The sequence below is a fragment of the Lonchura striata genome, chromosome 6, assembly GCF_046129695.1.
Source record: "Lonchura striata isolate bLonStr1 chromosome 6, bLonStr1.mat, whole genome shotgun sequence".
Classification (NCBI taxonomy): Eukaryota; Metazoa; Chordata; class Aves; order Passeriformes; family Estrildidae; genus Lonchura; species Lonchura striata.
Window position 1 is genome coordinate 18,559,763 of NC_134608.1, and position 21,654 is coordinate 18,581,416.

The window sequence follows — 21,654 nt, forward strand, 5'->3', positions numbered from 1 at the left end:
TCTAAAGAAAGATTTCCACCAACTAGAGGGCCTACAGTCTTGGAGAAAATTGATTGGGCAGCACTCACAGTGAAAAGAAAAAGTAAATCACTTTCAACTTCATTTATCAAGGACAAAACCAGACAATTTTGTTGCATCACCTCAATGCAACCAGAGAAGATAAATCCTTTGCACTCATGTTACTCACAATTTCCTGTGAATAAAAACAGTGAAAGAACTAAGTACCTTCATTTGAAGCAGGAGAGGCCATCATTTTAGTCCTTTCATATGAAGAGGAACTCTGAGCTATGTTATACAGCAGTAGCTCTTTAATTTCAAGCACTACACAATGTTTCCTCATGTACAAAGTTATTTCCCTTTGAGGATGCCTTGGTTTTAATCTGTTTGCACAAGAAAACTCCCTACACAAATAGTGTCCCTTGAATCTAATAATTTTCTCTGCCCTTCCCTGAAGTGTTAATCTTGCTGGTGTGTTCCTTCATAGTTAGGTGATCCTATTTATATTATGTGATGCATTGTACAAGTATGCAATATTAGAGTGGCTTTATTACAGCCACAAATAGCCACTGGAGCTAACTGATCATTCCTCAGTTCTTTCTAGTTCAAATTACACTACATAAAACTGAAATATGTTTATGAACATTTCAGTAGAAGATGGCTACATTTTGTATTGTGAGTAAATGGTGGATTACCCTTAAAAGGCTGAAATAGATAAAAAGTACATTTTAGAATCCCAAAGGAAGATGTCAGGATGTGATAATATAACACTTAAACCACTTGCTGGGAAGTAAAAAACCTAAACTTTGAATCTAAGAGATTTTGTTATTGTATCACAGACAGTTTTATACACCCTTCATGGATACAAAGTTGAATTAGAATTTTGAATTGTTGTATTAATTTTTTTTTAAGCTGATAATAGAAGCCATCTACTATGCCCAGTAGATAGTCCTTTTTTATACAAAGGGAATAATTATAAAGATATACAGTAAACAATATGCCATGCACACTGCATTTGCAAGAATACTTCCTTTATAGCTCCTGCACGGATCATTTCCAAGAAGAATGGATCAATTAAATTTTCCTCACCAGCTGACCTGCAACTATTCAGATACCACAGGAGAAATGGTATCTTTGAGAAGTAATGCATTATTTCATAATTCCTGTTTCACACTATTCCTGTGTAACATATTAATTAATTTATTTTAAAAATTGGAAGAACATATACAAAATTAAAAAGCTTTCCAGGCTTTGTGAAGATAATGCTGTTTTAACATCTTGCAAAGCAATGTTTCTAGGTTCAGACAGTTTACGTTAAGCATTTCTCAAAATACCTGGAAGTTGTAAATTTTGAAAGACAAATCCATGTTGACATCCAAGGAATGCATTATTTACAGGTTTAGAAGACCAATCCTCCTCAAGACAGATGGTTATACTCCAGGCCTTTCTTCTATATCCTGACTTTTCCACTGTATTATCATTCTAGAAGAATGAATAAACTATTATCCTGTCCATTAGCTGATGCAGACCTAGAAATAAATTAATGAAGACATGTTACCTTTGTAAGATACTAAACAGAAAAGCAAGATACAATAGGAGCACCTTTGTATGGAGACTAAATGATCAGAATTTTATTTTATCAGTCTTTTTCTGTAATTACTTTTTCCATAATTTCTTTCCCGCTAAAAATAAAGCACAACTAAAAGAAAAGTTCCTTTGTGAACTGTAGTGACATAAGATTGACAAAGCCCAAGCAGGCTCAGTATAGTAACACTGCTAGAGGAAGTAAACTTTATTTTACTAATTATGTTACAAAAACAATAGGTAAAATGCCTGCTTATGAAACATTGGCTATATCTGCTATATTAACACTTGCACCAGTTTGCTGAGTAACCTACAGAAAACAGAATGAGTTTGACAGTTTAATGGTAGAGCTACTTGAGCTGTACTTCTTCTGGGAAAGATCTGCATTGATCATTATTCTTTTCACATCTGTTCTTGTTCTCAGCAGTGAGACCTGCTGACCAGCAAGCTGCCTCCTTCAGATGCCTGGAAAATTAGCCATTGCTTCAGAACTTGACCTTTAAATTTAGAGTGAACAGACTTTATCCAACCACTAAGCTCATTGATTTAAAATGATAGGTTTATGGTACTGGAGAATAAAAAGAACTGAAAGAGCTCTGTAGTATTTGAGATCTAACTCGGGTTAGTCAGGATGTGAGATATTTAGAAGTCAGCTTCAGCTTCTAACTGAAATGCTTGAGAGACTTGCTAAACTGCCCATGATTTGGAGCATTTTCCCCTCTTTCTGGTATCTGCATTGGAATTCTGTCAGCAAAGTGTATCCTCCAAGCTCATCCACAGCAGTTATTACTCAGCCAGGTAACAATCCCTCACAGCATCATCTGTCACCCTTCAGACTCCCTTTCCCCTTTTGACTCAGCTGTCATTCTAACATACAAGACTAAAACTTCCTGCTAGGAAAGAAAAATAAAAACAAACAAACAAAAAACCAAAACCATAATGAACTTTTCAATCCAGCACAAAAAAGGAGTAAAATGAGTCTTTTCACTAATGGAAGCAGGGAGGATTCTCTTCTGTGTTTTTTTAGGCTACACTAACCTGCTTTGCCTCAGCTGCCACTGACTCTGGTCAGTGGGATTGGTTGGATTGGCTTTGGTGTAATGGAGAGTAGAATTTGACCTGGACACACTGACATGCCAGACATCACGAATGATTGAAAATCTGCAACTGAGACTCAGATATACGAAAATACATACTAAATTTCTGAATGCCTGATCCTTCTACTTAATCCCAGCAATATCTGTGTTGACTGTTGCAGAAAAATGTCCACAGAGATCAAATGCAATAAAGCCCATTTGTCAGAAAGCAATGACTGATGTGAATCATCTCAAGATGTTTTTTGCAGTTCCCTATAATTAAAGGAATTATATACATATATAATTTTTAAAAATATATATTATATATCCTCTTATAATATAGAGGATTCTATCTACAGATAGTACACAATTAATTTTGAAGTCATCCATGTAAACCAAATGTATTAGGCTTGTATGGTGGATTTTTGGTAGCAGAGGGGCTACAGATGTAGATTCCGTGAGAAAATGTCAAAAGCTTCTCCTATGACTGACAGACAATGCCAGATCGACTGGCCAAGCCCATCCGTGATGATGGTAGTGCCCTCTGGGATAATATATTTCAGAAGGGGAAAAAATCCTGAGGAACTGAAGCCAAAGAAGGGAGCATATCTGAGAGAAACAGCTCTGCAGATACCAAGGTCAGTGAAGAAGCAGAGGAGCACAGAAGTAAAGATCTCCTCGTAGCCCATGGGGAGGCCCCGGTGAGGCAGCTGTGCCCCTGCAGCCCATGGAGGTCCATGGTGGAGCAGAGATCCACTGCAGACCCTACACTGGAGCAGGGGAATGGCCAAAGGAGGCAGAGATTCCATGATTCTACAAACTCGAGAGGCTCCTGGCAGGACCTGTTGCCCCAGGGAGAGAGGATCCCATGCTGGAACTGGATTGTTCTTGGGACTTATGACCCTGCAGAGGACCCATGTCAGAACAGCCTGCTACAGAAGAACTGCACCCCATGGAAGGGATCCACTTTGGAACAGTTTATGGAGAACCAAAGCCTGTGAGAAGGGCTCATGTTGGAGTGGGAGAAGAATGTGAGGAGTGGGAGACTGTGTGATGAGGTGATCACAGCCCCTGTTCCCCTTCTCACTTAGCAGCTGTAGGAAGGAGGTAGAGTATGGGGAATAAAATTAATCCTGGGAAGACAGAGGAGCAGGGGGAAGGTGTTGTAAGATTTGGGGTTTTTTTTCTGGTTATCCTACTCTGACTTAATTAGTAATTCAGTTAATATCTCCAAGTGTTTTTTGCCCATGATGGTAATCTGAGTGACCTTCTTACCTCGATTTACGAGCCTTTCCCTGCATTTTTTTCTCCCCTATGCAACTAAGGAGGAGATTGAAGGACAGGCTTTGGTGAGCACCTGGCACCCAGCCAGGTTGAAACCACTACAGCAAATATGATATGACACATCTGTGTCAAATAGTCAGCCTGCAATGGACATTTGCCATATCCTCCTACAGCATGCATTACCAGCTAAAGGGTTTTGGTACTGTTTAATCTCCAATACTATTATTTACCAATGTCTTCTGTCCCATTAATCCAAGAAATTCATGTTCATTTCAGATTTCTCTATATGAAGTAGTGTCTGCCTGTCTAAAGGTTTTAATCTTCTGTGCAATAAAATGATATTGTGTTTCACTCTGATTGAAAAGTTGTGCTATCTAGGGGATTATAGAAGTATTACAAGTGGCACCAATCATCAAATAAACTCCATAGGGGAACAGGAGGATTTGTCCTTTTTCTCCCTGTATGAAAGACAAAATAAAAAAAGAATCTTCTGGTTTCTTCCCTCCCCCAGCTTTGTCTTTCGCAAGCACTAATCCTCTCTTGGGTTTTCTCCAAAGGTTCTATGGACCACTGTATGAAACATGCTGTCATACTGATCATTGCAAGATGACACTTTAAAAACATAAATCTAGTAAGAATGTGATAACCTTCATTGTCAGATGGAAGGCAAAAAGGCAGCAAATGCACTCAAGTGAGTTTTTAAAGCTAAGAAGGTGTCAGAAAGACTGAAGATCTAGTCAGTCTGACTGTGTCTGGAGGTTGGAAGGAGTAGAACAAATCTAACACGATTATTTTCATAATTTAAAATATTGCAGATGATGGTATTATGGCTAAAGGATTTCTTAAATGAAAAGTATCCTTTATTTAATAAGCAATGAACAAAGAAGAATAACTCAAACCAGTATAAAATATTCCTTGCCATCACCACTCTCAAACAGCTGTTTGGCTTAGAGGTGAAAATATCAGAGTCTTCAGAATTATTTTTAATTTGCAAACTAACACAAAATTATGTCAGGGACAGGAAGAACCCGAGAAGGGAAAGCAAACAAATGGATCATACCCCTTTTAGAGTGTGTTGACCTCAAGAAAAAGTCACATAGTGAAAGAGAAATAGAATCAGCCTGTGCTGTATGCACATCCTAAAGTGTTTATGTGAGCTGGAAAAAATACTAAAATAAAAGTAATACAAAACATAAAGCAGCCTTTGTGAAATGAAACAGTTTGCTTACTTTTCATTGGAGTTTTCTCTGTTTCCCTTTTCTCATTCCTAATTTAAACCCTCTAGCCCAGTAATACATAATATTTAATGGGATCTTAGTTAATGCTAATTGTTTTCAAAGCAATTGTGATCTTTAAACTGATTTGATTTCTATTGCCTGCTTTATTAGTTTGAGTTAATTCTCCTTTTGGGTGTTTCTTTTAAACTATATAATCCTTAGATAAATGAAGTAATGTCTTTTAAAGCTGAAAATCTAGTACCAAGAAAATGAGGGAGCTAAGTTTTATTCAGTAGTATTTTTATCACCTACAACTGTAGGTGATTTTTGTCCCAACTTTAGTCACAGTGGTGAAGGTGTAAAGGAGTAGTTTTTTCTCAGGATGGCATATCAGTTTTAAACTCCAGGGGAAAAAATTGTACAGGCACAAACAATGGTGTAAAGCAGTGTTCATTCACCTATCAGTAAATATACTTTCATCTGAACATCTTGCCAAGGCTGGACACAGCTGCCCTGACAGCAGGCACCTTCTTCCCTATCAGAGGATTAACAGTGCTCTTCAGGAAAGGAGAAGAGCCAGCCCACATCACAGTCCCAGATAAACCTCAGGTCTTTCACACATTTATATGCAGTGTCATTCCTTTCCCCAGTTTTCAATTTTTTTTCTCTTTTGGGCCATATTGGGCTACTGGTCTGTAATTCCTTTGTAAAGACAAACATCAGAGTGTGTGTGTTTCAACAACAGGTACATATTCTGCACTTTTTTTTATGAACAGACTATTAATTCTGACAAGGGCCTGTCAAAGTAACAGATGATCCTACTCAAACTTCTTCCAGTCCCTTGGCCTGAATCAAACCAGTGAACCTTGGTAGTTCAAACTACAGAGATACTTAAAAAAAAAACATGGGACAGACAGAAACCTTCTGACCTTCCCTGAAACATGTCTCCCCATGCAGTCAATGGATTTATCATTCATCACTCACTTTGTATCATCAGGTGGATATCAGATTCCAGATACATCAAAAAGAATAACCTCTGAGAATCGGAGTGGTTTTTTCAATGCCAACTATTTAGCAAAATGAAAAACTTAAAACATAATGCCTGTGGTAATAATAATAATATTAATTAAAAAAATAGATGACTTTTTAGTATTCTTTGTTTACTTTAAATTTTAAGCAAAGATGAAATTTTAGAAAACTTCAGACAAAAAAAAAAAAGAATCACACTAGATTCAAGTGTTGCTATCTGTGATCAAAAGTATATTTGGAAAATCAGTTCAGATATCTGGTCCCCTGGACTTTAACTTGCTGTTAACTTTAATTCCCCTGGAATTTAACTTGTTTTATTAAAACTGAGCTAAAGGGGGAGGAAGAGGGGGTAGCTGTTATTCTGCTTTGTTTATTAACATTGTAAATGCATGAAAAAGGCACCAGCTTTGCTTCCTTTTTCTGCTCTCCCAGAAGCTTTTCTAATTTTGTTCAAAGGGTAGAAAAGGAAGGAAAAAGATAATTTGGGGACATTCTTTAAAACAAAACTAGAATTTAAATAACCATTCCTCAAATTTTTTGTCTTGTGTTTGAAATAGAATTAAGTTCCAGTAACAATGGAAATTATATCTTTAAAAATAACCATTCAGGATTTTACAGTGTAACAGTTTTAACTAAGATCTACAAGGCTCAAGCTTTTCTTCCACCACCACATACTGAACTAGCTGTGTCCCACTTTAAGAAAAGCATTTGAAATTAGGTTGAATTCTCTGCTTCCCAGTTTCTCTGTTCTTTATGAGACTCAACAAGAAACAACAGAGGAGATGATATCTCATAATCTGTAAAGCTGCAGGAGTAGATAGCTTCCCTTAGCATAACTGATTTACCACTGCATTTACAAATTAGTGTTTCTGCTCCCTGGCAATACATTGCCATCCAATTCAGTTCTGCTCATCAAGAATGTCAGACATCAAGCTAGTAATGCACAAAGGCACAGATTTTCAGTTTAAAAACTACTTCAGCATCAGCCATCCATCTAAAAATAAAATAAAAATGAAAGGTTGGTACTCTTTCCCTCACAAAACAGGAGATTCCAAGTACCTCACACAAATATTGGTACTTAGCACGTTTGGATGTACCAGTGAAAATGTATCAAGCTCTGTCTTCTTTTGCCTAGTCCTTTAAAGCAGAACAAAAGGAAAGCTGCCTTCTAAGTCATCCCCTTTTGTTTCTGTTCTTCCAAAAGTACTTTTCTGTTGTTGTATAAAACTTCAGTAGTCCTTCCTTTTCCTTTCCATAAAGATGTCCTGCAAGAACTGTGTTCCTAATACAAACCAACCACCAGAGGAATGCCTGCAGGCAGTGTGGTGGATCTTGCCAATGCATTGAACACACAATAGAAAGTTTAATGATAAAAGGATTTAAAAAGAAACCATATTAATTTCACATTTATAACTCTGGCAGATGTTTTATTTTCACAAATTAACTAGTTATTAAGGTAGTAACATCACTAAAATATTATAAAAAATCTAGTACTTTTTTTTTATATTCCAAACCTGAAGCAGACCTCTGATATGTATATAGTTGTCTTGTAACATTGCAGCAGTACATGAATCATGGTGTTGGATTTAAAACTATGCCCGTTCTCTGCTTTTCAGTCTTTATTTTGCGACTGGTCATTTTGCATGATCACTTTTGAAACTTTCTGATATTTTCAACAAAATATCTTCAGATTTGTCAAGAAGGTCAGGGAAGAAATTATGTATTCTTTGTCATATTAAAATCCATCTGGATTATTACAGATATAAAAGGTGCTATTTAAAGGCTTTTCTTCAAGTGATTAAATAGAAATATTACTAAAATCACTAATTTCTCAATAATGACTGAGCATGCTTTTGAGAATTCACCTCTGTATGGCATGTAACTGAGTTTCTAGAAAATACACAGACAAACAGACTTCCTATTTAGCACCTGTCATCTATTTCCTAATTAATTTTGGACTGGGGAAAATAAAGTAAACAGGAAGACCATGTATTCAATATTGTTCTAATATTAATAATGTCTTTTGTGACATTTTTGTACATCAGAGATTTATACCTTAACAAAACCCCTGCATAATTTATTATTAGAATCCAGATGTCTGACATGACAGACACAGGTTACCTTCTGTTAACTGCACTGCCTCTGAGAGAGTGTCTCTGAAAATTGAAGCAGTTGGTAGCCTGACCTGTGCTATGTATGCACACACAATCCTCTGCTCCTATGCATTATGAATAGCAACTGGTATATTGGGGGTAACAGTTTACAGCAAACTCTAATAATTAGTTCCTTAAAGGAAGTACTAGAAATTTGTGAAACTTTTGTGCATTGAAGATTAATGGTCCAAAGCTTCATACTTTATTGATGAGGGCATTATATAGACTAGGTCCTTTTGTATCTGAAGGCTTAATGACTGTCAAACAAACTCATAAAAACAAAATTATTGCTGAGGGAACAATCTTGAGCCTGCTGTTTCTTTAATTTCAAGAATTTTTCAACCTGTAAACCTCTACTGAATCGGTTTGATATCATGCTTTTCTATATGTGTTCAACTTTCTTCTACAAATATTCAAATTCCTTCTCCATATTCATCAAATTCATTCATAAGAATTAATTTTCTCCCCACTACTTTTCTAACTGATATTGGCAACCAGATTTCCATTAAGAAGTCAAGGGATATAATCATAGGTATTATGGAGAGTAATGTAAAAGGATACCATTATCTTTTGTTTTGCAGATTACATGAGAGTCATTTTATAGTTCTGTATTTACAAAATGCTTTCATAAGTACTTGGAGATTTTTTTTTTAAGTAGTTGCCATTAAAATAATTGATTTTGATAGACACCTCTCAGGAAATGGGAATTTACAGGTTCATATTTACCAGTTTAGGTTTTATAGGAGACATACATTTAAAAAAATCACTAAAATATATAGAGAGCTGTCTATTTCTATTGTCATTCTTGTTTACTCATACAGAATGTGTTAGTGTTTACAGGCCAGACAGTCCATTTTCAGCACTTTTAATCTTCCACAGATTTGACCATGAATTGATCCTTGTTGAGAGATCATTTGAGAAAGTATTAACCTAGTTGAGCATGTGAGGTCAGAAATAGAATGGAACAAAGATGAGTGAAAGCTTGAGAGACAAAATAGATGTTCCTAAAGCTTTTCTCTCTTTTTATAGAATCCTGAACTTTGACCAAAAAACCCAATAGCAAACAAAAAGGAAGAAAGCTATTGGGTCATCAGTACTTGTTGGAAAACTTGAATAAGAAATCAAAGAAAAGAAAATGTCAGTTCAGTGACATTTAATTTGGCTTCTCAGACATAAGGAGAGGGACAAATTCCTGGAAGGATTTACTGAACACATTTTACAGAAAACTGAAGGAATTTAAGCATTTCTCATGAGATTATAAGAAACAGATTTTGGGGTAAGAGGCAAACTGATGAAAGATGAAAACTGAGAAGCTATTTTAAAGAACTGATTATCATTAATGTAAGCAAAATAGATATTAAGTAACTTCCATTTTTTTTTCAGAATTTTGCTGAAAATCTCTCTTCAGGAGATAAAAATAAATCCAGAATTTTTAGGGAAAAAAATGTACTTTGTAATTATGGCATTTGACATCAGTTACCAACTATATTGGTTATTCTGGAAATGAAATTACTCTAAAATTCTACATGCAGTTACAAACTTGTTTCATGCCCTTCTGGTCACCACGGGATTAGCAGGAAGCCTTTGCCTTGGTGCTGCCTTCCAGAGAGACATACCAGCAGCTCCTCTCCCCTGTTGTCATTCAGCCTACCTTCTTGGGAGGAATTAATTTATTTTTTTTAAAGATAGATGTTATTAACATCCATACTTTACACATGTTTAACTGAGTTCTTTTAAAATATGATGACCCTCCTGTAAAATTTCTCATTTATCGCGTTTATCTCCCAAGCCCTTTGTAAAACAATTGTTAATTCCTGCCCATTCTTGTTCACTGTATGACATGAAGGATTCTATTGAATGCCTTAGAGACCATTCTTCATTGGACAGCAGAGTTACACAAAACAGATGAGTACCTCATGGGAAAATATGTATACAACAACGTGGAGGTTTTTCCTCCAACACTAAAATTTTATATTCTCCAGTAATACCAAGACCAGACATGTATTAAGAAAACTGGAACAATGCAACTGGATTCAGTAAGGTTTAAGATTTGGGTAAGGTGGCTAGACTAGAAAGCAGAAAAGGCAATAGGAGTTATGGAATGGCAAAACCATTAACCTGGGAGCAAGGAATTGAAACTTAGAATGTGTTAAATTGAACCACAATATTGCTGTATAAATGAAATCAGAAGTTTTTGTGGATTAATCTTTGAGCTGCATGTGTGGTTGGAGAAAAAGGACTGTAATTAATACTAGTTGGCCTGTGTTCTTTTACACATACTTCATATTTCAAGGCAGGACATCTAGAGAACTGGTGAAAAAATGCTTAAAGTAGGCTTCAGCATTCTCAGCTCTGCTACTGAAATGCTGTATAAAATTTAGAAGTCACTAAATTCATCATCTATCTCAGTTTATCTAATAGTTAGTGTATTAAAATAGTCTCATCTTTTCCTTTTCTCCTGAAGAGGAATGAGGTGAAGAAGAAACACCACACATCTTAAGTGTGATGCAGATTTTGAGTACAGTGAGCTTCCCTGTTCAATAGTTGTTCACATGAAAAAGAATTGTTGCTGGATAAACCTCTGCAAAAAAGTATAGGTTATGTATTGCTGATTTTTATTTTTTTTTTTTTTATTCTGCAGGGTGTCAATGCTTTATGGCAGCAGAACCAAGATTTCTTTAAGTTTCACAAAACCCTAAAAAATAATCAGCTTCTCTCATTTACGTCTCCAGTGAAAATATTGACAATTAGATATTCTTTTTTCAAGATGTCCTGTTACACCAACTGGATTTTATTGTTTGTTTGCCAAGAACAAACAGTACAGAGGCCTGAATGCTTGGTGCATGAACAGTCTTTGGAGTTTAGTGTAGATATGCACAAAAGATCAAAGCTGCTGCTTTGCTAAAAGTGAATGCCTGTGCCAGTGGCTCATTTGTTTCATGATAAAGTCATCTGGAAAAATCCTGCACTCTGAAAAATTTCAATTAGGTTAATTACATTCTGCTTCCCTAAATTTCCCCTGCAGCTTCAGATGCAGACAGCTTTCTTAATTTCCTTTCCTAGCATGTTGAGAGAGTTGCTGTGTTTTGGTAAATAGCTGCTATGTTCCACCCAACATGTGGCTGATCTAATCCCTTTTTCTGCAGCACTTTCACAGTGTGAATTTTGCCTTATTACACTGGAAAACCTTCTGGTATAGCAAGAATAAGAGACAGATTCCCTTGGTGCTTTACATTTCTGGTATAGTGTAAAGTGGCTTAAGTGAAAATGGGAATCCTGCCCTGAAACCTTTTTCCTGGATTAACTGAATTTAATCAAACAACTTTCTATGTGTGTTTGTGATGACAATAAAAGAACAACACAAACTCAGTTAAAAATTTTGACATGCAATTTCTTCAATTTTGTCTTTTATTGACATGTACTTTCTTTGTCTTTTGATCTTAAAAAGATATTAATCTTGATTGTGGTTACAGAAATATTTCTCTCCTTACTTCTTCAGCTCTCAGTCATATAATTTGACATAGGCCTTACAAGTCTCTACATGTTTTCTTATATATTAGTGTCTGGAAAGAACTTTATTTTAACCCAGAATATATATTTATCAGCTCACTAAAAAGAGCTGCTAAACCCTCTTTCAATTCTTTTGTCTTAACTGTGTCCTGTGTGTGTTGTGACAACACCTACTCTATGCAAGGACTTTTCCTTCTCTACCAACACCTTTTGTGGGTAATATGCAAGGTTTAGGATATGTGGAAATAAAGTAGGATTGCATATTTTTATTCACACCAAAATTTGGTATGTTTTATAACAATATTAATTTAGGGGTGCAAACAGCAGTTCCTGACCTTGATCCTGGGTGCTAAAGTGAAAAAGTTCCTTTGAGCATTATATTCCATGTATTTAAAGATCTTTATAATATTAAAAACCCCAAAAAATCAGACCTTCTTCCCCAATCCACTCTATTCTGAATTTAGAGAGTTATATGTTCTACTGTATTTTTTAAAATCTGTAAATAACTGTTTCAAAAATAATCACACTAAAAATACAGGTAGACTTCAACACTTATTTTTGAAATTAGAAAATATGATAGAAAATATAGTCTGAGGTATTTCATAATGTATGATAGATAAGTAAAAATGTTTCATTTTTGGATGGCTGAAATTTCCAAGTTTATTAGTAGTTTTAGTTTTTAGTTACTACTCAAAATACCAGTATACCAACTTGTACATGGTGACAGAGAGTAATATGATTTGATGATTTCTGCAATGTAATAACCATTGTGTCTTGCCAAACTTCCAAAAAGAACACTGAAAATATTTTGGGAGCCTCAAAGACAGTAGTTCAGACACCAGGGCAGATGTTTTTCTTTGGATTTAAAATGCTGGGGCATAGTTATACACCTATATGGACAAAGATTAATATCTCAATTATGTTGTTTTTTTTTTGTTTGTTTGTTTGTTTTTTTAACACTTAAAACACACTTAATCAAACATTAGTGTTTTCTTTGCATTACAGACCACAACTACATCTCTCATTTTCCCTAGTACCACACCCTGTTAATTTTTTGTACAACTGAATTTGTTGCATATTCACATTTGGATTGTTGCATTTCAAGACCACAGACGGTGAGAAAAGTATCATGTACATATGCTACAAATTTGAAATTTACAGTAAATGGAAACATTTCTGAGCACATAGGTCCATATATTCCAAGCACAAAACAGGTAAACTTTGCAATCATCTACTTTATCTGAGTCTTATCAGGAACTAGAATTTACATTTCATCTATTAAAGCAAAACATTGCAATGAATGGGGCCAGTGTGTTTATTGCAACCAGTTTATCATATTTTGTTTGGAACGTGAAATTTATCTCCTAGCTCAACAACTGAGCATGGGTCACAGATGTTACAGGTCACCAGAGACAATTAGCTGTCCTAGCATGAGTTCTGAAGGGAAATTAAACCTACAGTACACTGGCTGCTGTTTACCCTGCTAATGAACAAACTGCTCTGCTTTTTCTTGGCCTCTTAATCTCATTCTCCAAGATAATCTACTTAACCAACAGAAAACTGGTGAAAATTATAAGAAAACTTGCATGGAAAATTAAGTATTTTTAAAAAAGAGAAAGTGGTAAAGAATAAGTATTAAAAAATTCTCATTCCATTTCTCCTTTTGTTCTGCAGGACAGTTGACAGCAGAATTTGCTTTACAGGCAATGGTCATAACATATAGTATCTTTCGCATACCATTCTGATGAAGCATAAAGATTTTTTGCACAGTAGAGGAAACAGGAATATAAGATTCCATTAATTTCAGATGGAAACTATGAAAAATTTCTTGTAAAATACTGCAGATAATGTATGTTCATTATTTTTGTTTTTAACACATCAAAGAGTGCCCTAAGAACAGTCTGCATTTAGTATCTCTTCATTAACACTCTGCTACAATTACTGACTAAATAAAAAACGCAAAAAAATGAAACTTTTGCCTCAAATCTTGATTGGTATAAGAGGAAAACGGTACTGTCTGGCAATTAGATATGCTCAAGTGTAAGTTTCATGGTACAAAATAGTAGCAGTACGTAAACAAGTCTGTAAATACATGAGTAAGACTCGCATGTGCACAGATGAAAGTCAAAAAGCTGAGAGATGAAAATCAGCTGAGAAGACTAAGTAAAAGAGCACGTTTAGAAAAATGGGGGGAAAGTGTTTAGCTCTCCTCCCCTGTTTTTTCTTTTTCTTTTCTATACATTATATTTATCATGCTCTATTTACATTGATTTTTACTGCTCACTATAAAAACATGTTCACCCAATGTCCTGGGAACTCTCAATATAATTAAATATATACTAAATAACATTTCTGTCAATTAACCCTGTGTACAAACTCACTCCTCATCAATGTAAATACAACAAAGTTCATTAATCTCCTGAAAAATTCCCCTGGAGGATCCTAAACTTTGAACTATGTGGGGCTGGGTGACATGTGTCTCTATGTTCAAAAAACCCCAGAATGCCGGAATCACCTGGGTTGAATCGGATCCACAAGGATCATCAAAGCCCAGCTTCTCATGAGGAAGAGGAAGATGGGTTCTGAGGAATATGTGGAGTGGGTAGGATGTGTTACTGAGGGCTCACTGGGTTGGATTATGGCACATTACCAAATAAAACCTGACACAACTGAAAATCTTTCAGTCATTGCTCCAGGGAAACTCAGACAATTTGGATGCCTATTGTAGCCCAAAATCTTTCTACATAATTTTTTCACTAAAATGAGTAGGATCAATTTAAGATGAAATAAGAAGCACTGAAACAACCACTCCACTATTTCCAAATTGTCCTTTTCTATCTTGAAAGCAAAAAAAAAAACAAAGTGGCTTTTTTTTCTCTGTAACAGGCTGAGAGTAAGGTCATGCTTAAAGAACATACTCTTTTGCTTCTTTAAAATTTCTTTTCAGACTTCCTCATAATTGCCATCAGCTTCATAAAGGAAATCATATTGTTATATTGATTAACAGTGGTTGCATTTTCCAATTATTTCTATAATGAGTTAAGTGGCAATGACCCAGAAAATGGACAAAGACCTCACTTCAGATTAATGTTGATTTGATGTAAACTGTTTTTCCCTTCTCACCAGCAAAAGATGATCTTAGATCCCCACTGTTAATTAATCAAAACATCTCAAAATAGAGTTCACAAGGTGGAAATAATTAGCAGTTAATTGTCTCCTGTTTATTACTCCTCAGAGATGTAAACAACAGTCTGCTTTTTTTTGGACAGTATTTACAAAAAAAAAAAAAAAAAGACCTTTAATAAATAAATTAGTAATACAAATGTTGTAGTTATGATATGAAAACTTATGGTTGTGCATTTTTTAATGAGATAATTCAATGTACAAAGAGCAATTTTACCTCCAGAAAAGCAACATTTCAACAGGTGCAAGCATTTGCCATTTGTTTCATATGCAAAATTTCTTTTTGCTTGTTGTTTCTTGACTGAATAATCGAGTGGCAGAAAAACATGAGCAGAGTGTTTTAATGTGGAGTCACCCATAAGGAGGCTTTTTCTTGTTTGTACTTTGAGGGCTGCAGAAGTTTTGTGGTTTAGAAAAAAAAAAAAAACCCATGCTCTACTTGGTCAAAGTAGGAATTTGTTGCTATCATGATGGTAATGGTGATAACAGTGATGACTTTTTTAGAGTTAGTGGTCAAATGTCACTTAGGTGTCCAAATCCTGTTGTGAATTTTCATCCAGAAATGAGGCACCTTACCCAATTCAGAGTAGATTTCAGAATCCAGATTGTTGTTATATTATAGTAAAATAGACTACCTATCAGATTAATAACTGAGGTTGTTTGGTATCTCTCTTTTTCAAAACAAACGAGAGAAATTAACAAAAACATTGCAATCAGATCAAGATAACCAACAGTCATCAATCTGCAGTTTATTTTAAAAGAGTATTGCTCTTTAAAGCCACTAATTGAGATCGATTCCCCCTAAAGCTTGGTTTGATCCTCAGATGGAATGTGGTTGTGGCTTCTGGTCAAGCTTTAGCCAATTTTTAAATTCAAAATCTGTTTTACCAGACTTTTTCCAGGGACTCCTTTCTTGATCTCAGGCCTGATGGCCATAAAGAACAACAAGCAATATTGTTTCATTTCCACTGTGCTACTGTTTCACAGACCACACTTCAGTTTTTCCAATTTGTTCAACAAACTACAATTTCTAAAACACGAGAGTGAAAACTCACCAAGAAACTTGGGAAATTTTACTGCAAGTAGTATGGATCTGTTTGATTTTTGCTATTGTTCATATGATACATATACCAAAATAATGGTGACCAGGCTTAGTTTTAGTATTTTTAAAACCCTAAAAATTCTATTAATTTAATATTAATAGTAATGATAAAAATATTTCTATTTTGCATGTTGTATATGCAAGTTAGAGGAGAAATTTCCAGTGCTGCAAACTTTATCCTATCCTTGCCATATAAAGTAAGCTGTTGATATGATCAGAAAAATACAATAAAACTTTAAAATATTAATTTGTATTTTTAAGCTGTCACATTTAGTTCCAGACAACTACACTGTTTCCTGCAGTCAAATAGCTGCAGTCAAATACCTGTCCTTGCAGTCAAATAGCTGTCTGGTGCTGGCATTATTTTCTCTTAGATGATATTAGATAAGGTTCATTGACATATTTCTTTTTTCTCAGTGACTATTTAATATTTAATTTCATTTTTATCTATAAAGAAAAAACCCACAAGATTACGTTTTCTTTATCAAATAATACAGTAAAAACAAAACTATGAACTTCAGCTCCCACTTAATTTTCAGGTGGTGATAAGCTAGTGTGAGGGCTAGGTCAGGACTCTGTAAAAGAGATATCTACACTGCTTTGCCCTTCTGAATGAAGGCAGTCAACTTTTGGCTCAAGATTAATCTAAAAATTTAGAAACAATTTTATATAATAATTCTTGTTCATTGGTCAGATTTGAGTTTTTTGCCATTTTGTCTGTCAGGACAAAATTTTATTGAACTTTATCTGCCATTTATGCCATTGACTATTTTGAAAAGCCTTTGAAAAAGTCTCCTTTCTTTGAGAAGGATTGCATTTTTCTATTGGAAAGTGCATAGTTGTTCCATCTAAGTGGGGCAGCATTCTTGAAATAGATCAGTCTGAATCCCTAAAATTAATATCCAAATTTTTCTTGAATGTGATATTCTTGTGGGTTATTTTTAGCTCTATGTTTTCCAAAAAGGCTGTTTAACACTATTTTCTTTGAATTTCTCTTTATTACTTTAAAATGTCCTGGCTGTGATCACATATTAGTAGTACATGTAGCCACAGGACTGGTTTCTTAATGCTGTGTTTTAAATAGGAGGGACTGACAGCTAATTGCTGTGATTTTATATGTGTGTGCTTCTGTACACACTTCAAACTCCCACACACAAGCTCATGCACTCACACACACACACACACACACATGTAATAAGTACTGAGTTATAATTTCATCTCTAGGTTTGTGCTTAAAATTTAAGACATCAGTAGCCTTCTATTGAAAATAAAGTGTGTAACTCTCACAGTAGTTCATTTTATTTGCCAGCCCAAATTCAGCATAGATAAAACTGAAATATATACCAAAAGCTGTTTTAAAAAGCTTGACTGGTGTCTAAGTGGTACAGGTATATACAATTCTGCATTCCATATGATAATTTAATAATAAGATTACTCCAGGTTTATTATTTTCTCCTTGATTTTTCTTTATCTCATTTTATGCTTTCATCAATCTCAGCCAGAGAGAAGGAAGAGAAAACCCATGTGGATTTGCAAGCTTTACTTTTTGGATTAAACCAAAACATGTATTATTCAAATAGCTTTTTTTCAGTTTCAGAATTACAGACCTTGAAATTGGATCTGATTTTACTCTTTCCTAAAATAATATTTTTATGAGTGAAATTGGAAAAGCACCACTCAATGGGAGAAGAGGAAAAATGAACCTGGCTGCTTCTACAGGAGAGTTTGAAGTTTTAGTTGAAGAATAAAGGAGAGCTTTACTGCAAATATCCACAAAAGGGAGTTTTTGCTCTGCAGAACACATTTTTCTGACCCTCCTTCTTGCCTGAGTTTTTTCCTCCCCTTCTACTAAACAGGAAAAAAAAAGGCAGGCTTAATATTTTTAGGGATACAGCTGACCAGTTTTAAACACTGGCATTGATGTTAGCTGAATAAATGGAAACCTTTTCCTTTTATATGCATGCTAATAACATAAAACATTTTATATGGCGATTTCTGAAACTCGCAGAGGTGATAGGCAACATATTCCATACTTAACAGGTAAGGAACTGAAACAAAGGACTAAAGGTAGTCTACATGTAGTAGCAGTCTGTACCCTTATACTTCTCATCTATCAGGCAGTGTGCAAGAAAGGACAGATGGGTTATCCCAGAATATTGGCTAGGGAAGATTCTGTATGAGCTATTGATTGCATGTTATTCTGTTTCATATATAAAAAAATTATATTCTACTGTATATTAATGACACAGAAAAAACCATAAAAATGGCAGAACTCCATTGAAATTTCACGTCAGTGTAAAGGGCTCAAAATCATCCACCAACTTCTGTCAGTTTGCATTCCAAGATTTCACTGTTATATAATTTTTGAAAATCAGAAAAGAAATGCTGTCTTCTATGTCTTCTATGAAGTTAAGAGAAGCCTTTGTTTTCCTACTGATGGGAAGCAGGGAGGTGGTCACAGCACCAAGGATGAAGAGTTCAAGAAGTGTTTGCACGATGCTCTCACCCCAAGGCACGCGATATGACTCTTTGGGTGTCTGTATGGTGCAAAGAGCTGGACTTCAACAATCCTCCTGAGTCCCTTCCAACTCAAGATATTCTGTGATTTTCTGATTGTATTATGCAAAATCTGTGACTGCAATATCGAATAAAAATAGCCAACCTCAGTAAGTGAGCATCAGTTACTTTATATTTGTTTGGATAGCGAACACTTCAGATTAAGACACTCTGTAATATACACATACAAATCACTGGATGAATGAACAGATGAATGAATAAATACTCTTGCCACATTTGACAGACCAAAGGGATTTATTATACTTAAGCTGGGAGATACTTTCTTTGTGCAAATGTAACAAAGTGATAAGTTTTTGCCAAAGTGTAAATAAATTCAGCAGATTACTCAGCTGTTTCAACTGCACTGGAAGCACACCAAAATAAGTAAAGCAGTGTTTCCCTGTGAAGCACAGGATTGGTTCTGTGTGCCTGTGTGCTCCTCCATGGCTTTAGCTTGTCTCCTTCAAAAGCCATGAAACTCCAGCAGATAAGACATCAGGAGGTGAATTGACAAGAGCGTTCGTAGACATAACTCATCAACACCAAGTGAAGTGTATTTTGAGTGAGTTTTGTAAATAGACAAAAAGTGGTGGATTTTAAGCTGTTTCTACCTTTCTCTAAATATCAGGAGAAAATAGTGAAAAAATGTACTGTGACTTTAAAAGCTGAAAGATGTTGGGGTAGCAGGGCAAGAAGTCAGACATTTCATCATCAATGTGGTGTCAAAGCTAGGATAAGGAAACCTTAAGTAAAGAGTAAAACAGAAATTGTTTTCATGAGATGAAGTAAAAAATGAATAGTGAGAAGACATCTGGTGCTACAGCATGTTCCTTTTATATAGCAGTAAGTGAGCCCTCCAAAATGTTAGCTAGACCTCTATCCATATCTAACATATCAGACTTCACCTCCATGCATCCTGATTATTTATTTATTTTGGCCTGATAATTTTCTGTGCCTGGTAAAAAGTGAATTTGGCTAGGTTCTTGGGTATCTAGCATTCCTGCAGAAACAGTACTAGTAGCTCCAATGAAAACAGCAGATGTCTGAAAGTCCTGGGGAAATGACCTTTCTCTGTGGGTGTCTTGGACATGCTGACCTCACCACGTGTGTGATGCAGAGTTCAGAGCCCCTTCAGAAACTGCAGCCTATCCAGAATACCTCTGCCACCTGTGCAGATCCACACCATATTCTTTTCCAAAAAATAGGAAATCCTTTTTGCTAGGAAAAAGAGAATGAAACTTTATGAAAGAAAAACAACTAAATAAGAAATAGTTGTTCAATACAATTTAAGGTGAAAATTTGGGGTGAGAGAGTAGAGAGCTGTCTGGGATAAAATGTTTTATCGCTGTTAATTAATCAATTATATCCTGGATTGTTAATGATTAAACAACATTTCTATCAACCTCACTGTGCAGTGGACTGTGTTGAATGAAACAGTAGCTTAGCTCACAGATGTGAAGCTCTATCTCCATCACATTGAAAAAAGGACCTGTCAAACAGGCAGTTTGCTTGCCCCAGAGGAGAGAACACAGTACGAAGGTGATCTTGAGCAGACCCCATGTGAGCTGTTCTGGTAGGAGAACTGGTGGAGTGGCTTGCACTACTTCTATGTGTAAATACTCATTTTTCCTCAAAGTTTTATCAATCTTGAATTTTTGCTGAATCATAAATCCGCTATAAAGCAGAAAAGGAAAAAAAAAAGGAAATAAAGGGGAGGAAGGTTTTAAAGAGGAAGAAATTCAGTAGAGTTAAAAATTCAAAGCCCAGTTACAGGTAGTTAAAACTCTAATTAAAGTGAAGTTGATTTGTGTTCATTATCCAGTTCTATAATCATAGATATAGAAACTTTATTTTGATTAGATGGGGGATGAAACCATGAGGATATCATATTTGTGAATTTAATAAATGCATAAAACCACTGCTAAATAAGATTATGGAAAGCAAAAAGATACATGGAGGCCTCATTGTTTTTTACACGGAAAGAAGTTGGATGTGGTTCCTTCTTTTAGTTGCCTTCAGATGTGGGGCTTTGAATTACATATTCAACCTGAAAAATATGGAAGTACCCCTTTTATAATTCATTTGCCTTCAGAGTCTGCTAGCTGCTTCATCATACAGACTGGGCTGGGTGGTGCTAGAGGAAAGAAGCCAAAGTCAACAGGATATGGATTTAACAGCCCCAGTGTTCCAAACAGAGTTACCCGTTACTAACACAATTTTTAAAAAATTGCTTAAATAGCCCAGTGTGTATCATAGATCCATTCACAATAATTTTAACCTACAGAATGAGAGGTTATGTGGATTTTCACATGCTAATTTACCAGTTCAATAAAAAAAACTGAATAGCTCAGTGTGTATCCTTGTCTAGTTCCTGAGAAACTTAACTTACACTGACAAGTTGTGGGTTTCACCAAACTTATTTACCACTTAAAATTAAAGCGTATCTACCATAGTAGCTATTGTATCAAATTTCATGCAGAATGTGCTTCTTGTAGCACTCAATAAATGATCTCATATGTGTCCCATAAACCTTCACTCATTTGCCAAAACTGAAGAAAAAGAGAAGCGATGCAGAAACTGATCCTTAACATTAATATTAAACAAAAGGCATAGATAGAGAATGGCAAAACCAGTTCTACCCAGCTCCAAGGAGCAATGTACACCAGCATGACCTCATAACAACAACAGTTTGATTCTCTGCAGATTTCTCAAGCAGGATCAGAGACTCATTCAAAGAAGGGTGTGCAAATATAACCTCATTCATGTAAAATACTTGAATCAAGGAAAAAGAAAGTCTAAAAGAGAGCGTTTAACATTAGCCCCCCCCTTTTTTTTTGTATTTTTACAAGTTAAAAGCGTATAAATTATTAAAAAAAAAACCAGCAACAAGGAACAATCCACAGCAATTTTTAAATAATCTTGTCCTAAAATACTCTTGATAATCAAGCAAACTGCTATTATTT